The following is a 12677-nucleotide window of genomic DNA, read 5'->3' as shown; positions in this document are numbered from 1 at the left end:
CCCTCCGGTTCAGGTGCAACCCGCCCCGCTTGTACAGGTCACCCCTGTTCCAAAAGGAGTCCCAGTGCCCCATAAACCTGTACCCCTCTTTCCTACACCAGGTTTGTAGCCACGTGTTAAACCTCCATATAAAGGCTTGCTTCCTTTTGCTTGCACGTGGTACTGGTAGAATTCCAGAGAAGACTACTGTGGAGGTTCTGCTCCTAATCTTCCCCACTAGCTCAATAAAGTTTTCTTGCAGAACCTCGAATCTACCCTTTCCTATGTCATTGGCTCCAACATGGACCATGACCACTGGATCCTCCCCCACTCTGGCCAGGAGCTTGTCTCCTAACTGAAACGCTTTCCCTAAATAAGGATTTACTGCCGAAACAGAATTACCAGCTAAAAAAGTGCTAAAAGCACCAAGGTGGCTCAGAACAGTCAAAGGCAGAAATCAAGCGCAAGAAATGCCACTTAGTTCAGCAGACGCGCTAACACAACCAGAATCAGAATATCCTAAAATCTGACACTGAAAAATAGTAGAAAAATGTAAACAAGTGAACCGGCTAGCTAGCTAAAGTGTGCTGCTTAATTATTGAAAGATTTGCTCCTGAGTGGCGAAAAACCACAAAAAAACCTCTCGTCGGCTTGAGCCGAATTAGCTGCGATGGAGGAAAAAAAGTGGAAAATTCCCTCTCTGTCCCCTAATGGCAACAAAAGATTTAACTTTAGGAGCAGACCAGACCTACCTTATGTAATAGCTAGGTAAATAGCACCAATTTTTATTTTTATCCTATTGAATGTAATAGCACAGAGACCACTCCACAAACACAACACAAACAAACACAGCAAAAACACAGCAGGAACTCGTCCAAGATAGAGAAATCGAGCAAGAGCCAGAGAGCAATATTTGGTGACAAAAAGCATGTTCATTTTTTTTTTTTTTGTTGAGAAATAAAGACTCACAAAAGGTTCAATAAAAGCATCTAATGCCAGGGTGATTTAGCTCTTGAGACATAAAAATCACCTGAAATGAGAAGTCAGGACATACTTTACATATACTTTTGACTCTAAATATACCTTCTGCGTAGTTTGTCTAAATGGAAAATGTATCATCGCTTGAATATCATTGCTAAATGTGTTTTCAGTGCTGTCCTGAGAACACCTCTGCCAACAGCTTTCAGCTTCCCCTGTGGTGTCCGTAGGACCATTAGCTTGTTACTGTCTGAGGAGAAAAGCAAAGGCAGGATAGAGGCCAGGTGGCTGCCCTGCTGAATGGGGAACAGTAACATGATCTGTGACTCACGCAGGGCCTCATTGTGCTGCTCCCACTGCGACCAGCGGCTGACTGTGGTGGAAGGAGGGGGAAATCTGTGGCATTGCGGTATCCATTCATTATTCAGCTGGTATCCTGACAAAGAGAGGGAGAGCAAGTCCAAGGAAAGTGAGAACGCCGGGGGCAGGTCTGTAGTGCTTTGGATTTACTGAGAATGTCAGCGCCGTGCTTGCATACCCTAGAGAGAGGGGCAGCATTTCAGCACCTGGATGCTCTGCTCTTCTTCATTGGATGTCAGCCCCCTGAATCCATGTTTTTTTCTTCTGAATGACCATTATAAGCCAGTTTGCATGTGACAGCCTATGAAGCCTGGACAGCAATATCGGTAACCGAAGAGGCAAAATCCTGGGGTCGCATGACACATGGAATTCCTAGTGAGTAAATGCAAAAGGTTTTGGGTTTGTGCAAAGGGACAAATAAAAATAATACTTCTAATATGCTAAAATGCAAAATAAATACATGTCAAGCATACATTTACTATTAATTCAAGCCTGCCATCTAAGAGGAGCTGTTCAAAAGGGGTAATTTGAAAATAAGGAATGCATTTACTATTACTGTGCAATATGTATATTAAGAATGTGTACTATTGCACCACAGAATGAGCATGAGTGCTAGGATCTCATTTCACATGAAACTTTCATTTTTAACATTTTCCTAGTTAAGATCAGAGTGTAATATTAAGGTTATTTACCTGTGTTGTACATAAGCAGTGAATTTTCTGGCCTGTCCAATCCAATGCTGATGAGACAGTGAGCTGAAATAATCTATCAAAATGTTTAACTTGAGATCACAAGATACATAATTATGCATTTCAGGTTATGTAGCTCATGATCTTGGATATATACATATATGTTGGTATAATGTCAAAATACGTAATCTCATGACAACCACTTTTGGAATAAACCCTTAATATATGGCATCATGTACAGTATATACGTGATATAAAATTAGATTTTATTTAGTAGATATGATTTTTCATACAATAAAAACATGACAGTTGCGTTTGATGTGGTCATATCGCTACTTTTTTTGACTTGGAGTTCAACAAAAGGATTGTACCTGGCCATGGGCCAAGGTTGTTGACCCCCCATGTGGACATCACAAAGAGGGAAAGGAAGGAGGGAAATGGGGTGGAGGAAGGATGCTGTGAGCAGCTGACATTAGAAAGGAGGGGTTGAGTGGGATTTTTACAGTTGTGGACAGGACCAGATTGTCTCGATTAATTGTGCAGGGATTGTCTGAAAACTCTCCTACCAAATCTTTGTTTGGAAACAGCTTTCATGGTTTATAGCATTCCCCCCAAAATATTATTTTATAATGGCCTCTAAATGCTTAAGGATGAAATCAACACCACTTTATTCTGAGTCACCCTTATCCATTTACTACAAACTCTATCTGTATTCTACAAGAGCATTGACATTATTTTTTAAGAAAAATATTACTTCTAGTTTCAAAACCTAACAATCAAGGGATACTTTATTTTGATATAATGAATTTGGATAGCCAGTGTATGTCATTGCTATTATTCCAGTATTCCTAGTATTATAAATAAATAAATAAATATATAAATAAACAGGAAATTCCATGAACCCCCACTCCCAACTCACTAGATTTTCTGTAGCCAATGTCAATTCTCAAGGCCAGTTCTGTCCGGAGTGATTTTCCTTTCACTTTAAAGGGCATGAAAGACAGGATTGACTAAGTATCTATATTCCTTATTGCCTGTAATGGTAGCTGAATTCCGTGTCTGAATTCTGGGGAAAAATTCATAGTGTCATGCACGTTAACCACATGTTAAATAAATAGTAATGGCTCATTGAGTGTCCACATTCTCACACAGCAGAATATCACAGCCACAACAGCTTCTCAATTACTTATTTATGAGAACCAGCAGATGTTGAGCTGGTTGAAACACATTTTGGGCTAGGTTTGCACATGAGACTATAGGAAAAGCAAAGTGATCTCATCTCTGGCCTGTGATTTCCTCAGAAATGTGAGGTCAGGGCATTGTCTTCTACACCCTGCATGGGGAATGCCAGTAATGGACACTGACTTTGCATTAGGGAAATCCCATTGCCCTTGACAGCGTAAACTTCATTATTGCTCAGTGGAGGAAAGCTTTTTCCAGGAGCTTGGGAATTCAGTTCGCAGAAACAGGAAGTGAATTTATCTGTTCTTTGGAAACCTCCTTAGACACAATTTTCTGGCCCAGCAAACATTAACTTTCCAATTTCCCATTTCTTATCCAGAAGAAATTAAGTGAATCTTCTGGATTGCTTTGCTTTGTATTGTGAGATGGAGATAAAATTCTGGATTTGGCACTCTGAACACAGGTCTAAAAAAAGGAGAATGGAGTGCCATCTCATTTTATTTTGAGTGACTGAGCTGCAGACATATTTCAAATCCCAAAGAAACAGTTAATAAAACAAACTACTTGTTATTTTTTACAATCAGTACAGTAATTTTTGTGATGGAACTCTCTGAGGGAAGATGCTGGTTGCACTGCTGTTCACCTTTATCCTACTAGAAGGAGTGACAGGTCACTTTAAATGCTAGCAATGGTGCTAGAGAAAAAAGACAGTGTTAATGAAACTCCAGACAAAGTTAATGAGGCTCTAAGTCCTCCCTCCATAGTTCTTATCAAACTCAAAGTGCCTGCTTCTCCTTGTCCTTGTGTTTGTCTCAGCAGTGACAACAGGAATAGTTATCTGCTGCCTCTCAGGTGGCCTGTAAAAGAAAGAAACTCTCTGACTTCTCGCTAAACCTAACACATGCATTTCATCAACTGTAGTAAGACATCTCTCCTAGCAGTTACGTACATGGGAATGTAATTCTCACTAAATGTCAAAGCCAATCAATCTATGAAGCTTATTCACACTGTATAAATACAGCAATGCAGGACTTAGGATTGCCAATGTGCTGACTAATAGAGAGCCACCACCACTGCAGTCTCACATCACACCATTGGAGGACTGGTTAAGTGTGGGACTGTGTTCAGCTTTGTCGATAGTCTGATGTACCAGGAACAATCATTTGAAAGTTGCTGCATGGCTATTACATAGAACCCAACCCTCATGCCGACCTTAGATCAGACTGCTTCCGTCTTAGGACCCCAGAGGACTGCGGGTAAAACTGTGTCAGGAATTATGTTCAAGAGTCAGTAGGCAATAAGGAAGCATGTATACAGAGCACACTGTTTCATCCTCTGCTAGTTAAAGCTTGAAACTAAATGACCCTCATCATTGTCAGGACCTGTAAGCATAAGTAAGTAAGACTGAAGGCAAATATAATATGCAAAAATATATTCTGGTGTGTAGGTGTGGGGTGTGTGTATGAATTTATGTATATATTAATGTATATTTTAGAAGTGTTAAGTAAGCATATGTAGCTCCAATTGGGCTATTAATTTTAATTCGCAATCTGCATTCAGAGTTGTATTAATTCAAACATATGACACGGTTTAAAAATGTGAGTGTAATCACTTTTTCTCTTCCTTTGCACTGTATGTTTTGTGTGTCTTACCAGCTCCAAGCACTCAAATTATCACTATGCATGAGGTTTTTAAAGAGGTACATTGCACTTAAACATTCTGATGCAAACACTCCCACCTCTCACTTCCCTAGCTTGTTCTTCTCAAGCAGAAATCATATCTGTGTCAACAAGACTGTCGTTACTTTGGAATCCCAATGCAGACACTGTGGTCACAGTGTTGTGGGTTCCACTGGTTGCAGATAAAGGAATTTATCAGTGAAATTGCCCTGGGTATTTTCAAGCAGATGGAGCATATGGAATGTAGAATTGGGAGTTCAGATTGGTGTGCCCTCTATGACTGCTACAGTGTGAAACGGGCTGGCACAGAAGCACAAAGGTCTTTGCTTGTACAGAAATGGACTCCATGTTAAGCAGACATTAGCAGTAAAACTTGCCCCAAGGCTGTTTAGTTTCTGTTTTTAGCAACTCTATTTGACCCAACAAACAAAAGAGCTGTTGTTCTACTTTGAATGTGACTAGCTGGGGTTGATGTGTGCTCAGAGTTTTGATGTTTTAGATCTACCAACAAAATGACTATACAAAAACAAAGCATTCATTTGAAAACACCGTAATCACAAACATAATGGGTGCATTCCACTACTTTAGATGTAATTCCTTGTGTCCCTTCCTCGATTCCTTGGTAAAACGTGTAGAGAAGATGAGGTGGAGATTAGGTGGAGGAAAGAAGTTGTTGGTACCAGACTCAGTAGGGCATTCTTGTACATTTTCATTCCCTCTTCAGGACAGATAGAATGTGACACGTGTGAGGGCTTACAGTAGAGATCCTTGAAAAACCAATGAGGATACATCTACAGATCCTCTGAAGCACTCAATCAGGGAAATATGTTGCTTCTTTCATACGTCTCCTTCTGAATTGCAATTATCTGTAGGATGGCAATTAACCAGTTATTGATTTACAGGTCATGGAGGATATGAGGATGTAGAAATTAAGGAAAGGACACAATTTAGCACTTTTGGAATGCAGTTCATGCTATGTGGACAGTAATTAAAGATCAGTGGTAACTCAGAGATTAGGGGGAAACAGAAAATGTAGTCTGTAGGTCTACAGCAGTTTCAGTGTCCCACAGCATATGAGTATCCTATATTTGTATATAATACTAATTCTTAACCAAAAACGTACTTAAAGTAAATGCTGGCAATAGCCACAGAAAATGGGAAAGTCATGAACTTATATCTCTGTTAAACTTGGCCTTTTGCGCTGCTTAGACTTTCCACTGCATTGATTCCATACATGCTATGATACCTTAGTTAAATTGAGTAACTTCATACAACATGGATTCATTGCTGGGCAGATTGCTGAAGAGTCATACTTTATCTCTTATAGTACAATATGTAGTCCTTAGAGGAATATAGTCATGTAGACTAAGTATTTGGTTACTATGTGCACTTACAGTAGTTGCAACATATCAGATCACAATGTCATAGTCTCATTATAGGCTCATCCAGCAAGCCTTTCCAATTAAGATCTAAAATCTCTCAGCAGAGAAGTATCAGAATTATGCACAATACAACCCATCTTAAAAATCCAGTTTTTTTTTATTCAATTTGCATTTTAATCTTAGAAAATGCTGAAATGTTACAATTACAATATCTAGGCTTTGATCTGATATGGAAGGCCTTCTTTGATAAGAAACCTTAGTAATTAAGGGGTAGTTATATTTACTGTTTACTTAGCTGATCCATGCTTGCTTTGGATACTGTACGGCCAAAAATAGGAGCGTAGTGTCTTTCCGACTCTAAAGCTTGCATTTGAAATTATGTGGCCAAAATTTATAACTGAGGTTTGCCCAATCAGAGAAATTGCTTGCATATAATTTGTCTGATGAAAATAGACATGTGTGTCAACAATCCAACTATCCCACAATGCGGTTTCTGAAAGGGCAGTCAAAAAGGGTAGATGTCTTTTGTTGCTGTTCAAGTAAAAAGGAGAAGTTACAGGTGAATACAAAAACATGTGACAGCCGGGCTCTGTGTATCTAGGACGTGTGTGACAAGGCCAATCACTGCCACTTGCCAGCCAATTTCACAGTAGGAGACTTTCAGAAGTCTAGGCAATCACATCTACTGGACCATAGGTGTTCAGTTTCACCACCACCCAGACTGCAAGTTACTGGTGCTGCTTCTTGGTCTGTTGTGTGTGATTTTTATTCATTTATTTACAGTATAAAATTGCAATGACTTGCATACGACATGGAGGGTGATTTATGCCAAATCAAACACAGGTAACAACTGAATGGTTGACAGCTTAATGAAAAGCAATTCAAAACACCATGAAGCAAAGACCATTTGCAATTACCTTTTTTTGATTTTCTAGTTTGCGTTTCCATTCTAGCACAAATCACTTGTATGGTAAAGCAAGGTGAATAAGCATCCCGTTGTCAGGGCACAGGCAAGGACTCAGGCGCGGACCACGAGAACTCCAGAATCCAGGCGTTTAACAGAGTCGTAGAACAGGCAGGCAGTCCAAAACAGGCAGGGTCAAAATACCAGGAAGGCAGTCCAAACACAGTCAGGAATCAAAGCCGGGGACAGGCAGGGTCAAACCAGGTAGTCAGGAAGATCAGGTGAACAAGGCAGGACAGCAGGCAGGAGCAAGGTCGAAGAGCAGGCAGGGTCGATTCAGGGAACAGCAATCAGGCAGAAAACACGGGGGGAACAAGACAGGCAAAAACACACTGGAACGAACTGGCAACAAGACAGAGACAAGCAGGGTAGATATAGGGCTGGGCTGATGAGGAGATGGGAAGCAGGTGTGTAAGCAGGCAGGAGGGGATGATCGGGTGGGCGGAGACAGGGCGGAGAGTGGGGCAGGGCTAGAACACAAGGAAAACAAAAGCACATGGACAGGGGAAAAAACAAAACACAATAGCTAGGGGGCGGGAGCACTGACACCCGCAGTGTGGCATACTGGGTAAGGAAAATGTTACATAATATACAAATTAATCTGAATGGCAAAACTATGTATGTATTGCTATGATGCACAAATTCCTGATAATTACTACCTCAAATCCTTTAAGTGAACATTGAACATTAGAGCTTAGTAGAAGTGCAAAATCCAATTGATATTGTAATAAATGTTCTACATTGTCTATGAAAAATTGTAAAGTTTCAGTTCTGCATTTAAACCATTTCCTGCACAGCAACCTGAGGGAAAGGTTATTTCATTAAGTCTTTCAGCGCACATAGGATATGTTAATGTTCATACACAGCTCAGGTAGCAGTTGACCGTGGTACAAAACCTTTAATCTCTTTGTCTGCAATACTCTCATCTATTTTCTGCAACACTGATATTGAGGTACCACTCAATCAAGTGACGGTTGCATACTTGTGCACCTGTGTCTTGATGAATGTGTTTAAAATGCCTCCAGTGCTCCTTGATATCAGTTCAAATTATGCTGCATTTCTGTAATTCCTTCCTGCTGTAGTCACATCTAATAAAGTATGCAATAACAGACATGATTAATCAGTCTTATAAAACTGTGGGGGGGATGAACTACAACATAAATGAATGTTAGTTGATTCATTTTGCTCCATCTGTTTTATAGTTTTTCTAGTTATTTACAGATGCTTTGACCTTGAGTTGCTTTAATTTTATGGTAGAGAAATTTAACATTAAAAGGTCTTCAAAATGTTGCCTCCTAGTTAAGCGTTCAAATTAATTTGATGTAAAGCACATGCTGTTGTTATGGTAGGTGTATTTTCGTTTGCAGTGTCCGCAGACATTTTTGTAAATTCCACCATTAAAGTAATTAATGGAGTCAGTATACATCCTATTTAATGTTCATTGTTTTCATATGTTTCTCACAAGTAAATGATTCCTTCATCTCTTTTCACTTCTTATCTATTCTTGGGCAGCTGGAATAAAACGTAATCTTTTCAAGGATGCGGTAAAACAAATAACATGGAAAAATCTCACTTTACCTTTTTCACATTTTAAACTTTTTATTCTTTGCTACAATGATTTGTCCTGCTGAGCAATTCCTCGCATTCCAACATTCCTCTCTCAATAATTGAAAACAAAGTTAAAGTTAACCTTAGTCTAAAGGAACTATACTGTGTCATTCCATAACTTCTTGTTTCACTAGGGTATAAAAATGAAGTAACATGCATGCAAAATCCCTTCTCATCCATCACCATGGAAAAGCCAAAGAACAGTCATTTCAAAAGAGACGGATGGTAATTCACCGTCACAGGTCTGTTACTGGCTACAAAACAATGCATACATGGTTAAACATATCACTTAGCACTGTAAGAATCAGAAATTTTAAAACATGTGGAATGGTTGCAAATTTGCCAAGAGGATGACATTGCACATTGCCCCCATGGACGGTGAGGAAGATGGAGATAGAGGCAATAAAGAACCCAAGGATCATGGTTCTTGCAGGGCTTGGTTGCATATTGGGGTGACCATGTCTCAAAAACAACCACAAGACCTCACCTCCATACCAACAAGCTCTTTGAAAGGTTTGCATGAAGAAAGCCCTTACTGAGCACAAGAAACAAAACTAAGTGTCTGGAGTTTGCCAGATCTCATTGGAATTATGACTGGAAGAGAGTGCTATGGTCAGATAAGACCAAAATTGAACTTTTTGGCCATACACACCATCAGCATTTTTGGCAGCAAAAGAGGGATGCACAAAAGGAGAAGCAACTCATACCTACTGTCAAATATGGGGTGGGGCATTGATATTTTGAAGATGTTTCGCTGCCAGTGGTCCAGGGGAACTAGGTAAGATCAATGCAATAATTAATTCTACCAAGTACAAGGAAAATCTGGTTGTCTCTGCTAGGAGGCTGAGATTTGGTTGTAGGTGGATTTTCCAGCAGGACAATGACCCCAAACAAACATCAAAATGTTAAGATGAAACAAAATCCAAGTTCTGCGATGGCCATCTCAGTCTCTGGACTTAAATCCCATCGAAAACCTGTAGTATGAACTGAAGAGGGCGGTATGTAGAGCGCAAACCCAAGGATGGCCTCCTGTGATCGCTCACATCAAGTTCAAAACCTTGGTTCTTGCATACAGGACAGTGAATGGGACAGCCCCCTCATACTTCTGACCCCTCTTCAAACCCTATGTTGCCTCAAGATCGCTGTGCTCTGTATCTACAGGGCAACTGACTATCCTGATCCGACGGGGTCGCTCTTTTCAGACGCAATCCCTGTCTGTATTGGTCCCTGACTGGTGGAATGAACTCCCCAAGGAGGTTAAGACAGTGGAATCACTCTTCAGACTGCATCTCGGTCCCACTTCAATCCTTGCCCCCTAACACCTGCTACCTCTAGTATTTGATGTTTATTTTACATGTAGTATTTGGATGTATCTAGATTCTGTGTTCTAAGGACTGTTGCATTGTAGTATACTTAGCTCCTGTCAGATTACACAAGTCAACTTGTGGTAGGGCTCGAATAGTGTTATGCTCACACTCACTGGTCTGGGAGTGTTAGCCTGGTCTGACACTGTTGCTTATTTAAATTGGATGGATACACTTATGTTCTACTGTGATGGAAGTCGCTCTGGATGAGAGCATCTGCTAAATGCATGTTAGATAATGTAACGTAATATCAATGATCTTGAAAAGTTCTGCATGGAGAAATGGTCAAAAACCCTCTAAATGTGTTCTCTAAACTTATCACATATTATAGAAAAAGATTCAAGGCTGTCATCATGTCTTCTCTAGCATTTTGCAATCAGACTTTCCTCCATCTCTGACATGTAAGAAGTTGGCTCTAAAGCAGGGGATATATTTGCCAATATAACATTTACATATAGGCAAATCCCACAATTCCACAGTGGAATGTTTTGTCAGGAGGTAATATAAGACGGCAATGGCAGGGAGGAATGACATATCTGCTTCATGCCTTCATCGTTTTTGACATACATTGACATTTTTTCTTCTATTACCTACTAAGCAAGATACCTGAATTTTGTTTTGGTGATAATGCAATTTCCTTCCCTTACCAGAATTGCCTGTAGGATCCCCTTCCTCCAATAAACAGTAGCATTCTGGTAGTTGTTTTGATTCTAACATCCCTTTGTTAGAGTTTCTGTCTTGAGGGCAGGAAGTTCTTTTTTTTACCCTTTGGGTACATTATCTATTTGCTTACTACAACAGCAAGAATCTAGGAATCACCTAGGAATCACATTTGCATCATCAAGCCAGTTGCTTCTACTTGAAACAAAGGACAATGTATCCCTCAGTATTAACTGAGAATTAACCCTCAGTATTAAATTAAATTAACAGATTAATTAGGAATTGTCTGACCATCTTTATGGCACCATAAAAATGCACTTTTGCTCTTGCTCTGTAACTTCTCCAAATACTTGAAGAAACGCATGAGGGTAAGTCTAATCTAGTCACCTTGGGAATCATAGTGAAAGCTGATGTTACCTTCCCAAAAAACCTTCCTGCTCTGGGACAAGAAGGGATCAAACTGTAGGTTCTAGTGAAGGAAAGGTACAAAGCAACTATGTCATTTACAAGGTGTGATGCCCTGATGATGATACACAGCAACAACGAGTAAGAATATCTTAAACACGTACATCCTTTTGTGAGAATATTCTTTCCACAGTTACAAGAAGTTAGTGAGCCATTCTAGATGAATAAGAAATCCTAAGAATGCTGTCCTCAACCAGAACTGTTATCTACAAATAACTGGTGGCAGTATCCAGCCTTCCAATTTTAGAGTTGTCACGACATGTACTATTTCTAGCCACCCCATGGGACAGGAAAGCAGGCTAACAAAGACCCATTTGAGATGTCCGGAATAATCAAGTTCCCAAAGCAAAACAAGGAGCTGAGTGAGCGCACCTATTTTACAACTATCCTCAGCCTCCGTGCTGGATGGCCTTGAGGGCATTATATGGCGCACTGTCTCCTGGATGACCCCATTTCCTGCGCTGCCCGCCATCAGCCTCCTTTATAATTTAAATATGCTCTTTTAAGGACACCTTGGGCTGTACGCAGCAGTTTGCTGTAACACTGTCACTGAAAATGTACAAAGTTTGCATTTTCTAGAAATAAGCCTATAAGCTTTACAAAACCAACCACAGGTCAGTCAGACGTGCAGTACCTGTTAAGAAAATCTATGTTTGTTCTACTGTGAAGGCACATAGAGATAAAGAAAAGGTTTTCTGACTCCACACTGAGCAAAAAAAAGCACTATAACTCCTCAGATGGTACATTATATAGACCTGCAATGCCCATCTGGGAATGTATGGTCTCCTAAAGCTGAGACAGTAGTGATAAACCCATTCATGAGGAGACCCCTCCCCCAGCCCTCATTTATTCCCCTTTCCAGTGCCAAAACGAAGCAGGATCAGTAATGTATACACAGTATAAAATGTGGATTACTGTTAAGACTTTGAGAAATACTTAGATATGACCAAATTTGTGGTAGCTTAAATGATACTTTAGTTCATTGTAATAATTACAAAAAAAGAAGAAAAGAAAGAAAAACTCTGAGAAACTGTCTTATTAATTAGGCTTCTGAATTGAAAAGACAGGAAGAAACCATACCCCTGGCCTGAAACTACAACATCAGCAGCCTGTGTAGCCATTCCTCCCATTTATGCGGCAGGCACACTTTTGTAGGTCTGGCTCAGTGGGCACACAGGCGGGTTTACATAAAGCGTCTGTGTTACAGTCAATGTGTAAAAATAGATGTTTAAATTTCCAGTTTAAATTGAATTGAGGTTTTTTTCTGTCAGGCCAAATGCTTTCTTCCCCAGTTAAAAAAAGCCACTCACTGATATTTTGTCATACATTGTAACTTACAAAATGCCATATTTATTGTATGTTATTAA

This window comes from Megalops cyprinoides, chromosome 4 (assembly GCF_013368585.1).
Source record: "Megalops cyprinoides isolate fMegCyp1 chromosome 4, fMegCyp1.pri, whole genome shotgun sequence".
In the NCBI taxonomy this organism is placed as follows: Eukaryota; Metazoa; Chordata; class Actinopteri; order Elopiformes; family Megalopidae; genus Megalops; species Megalops cyprinoides.
This window is presented reverse-complemented; position numbering follows the sequence as displayed.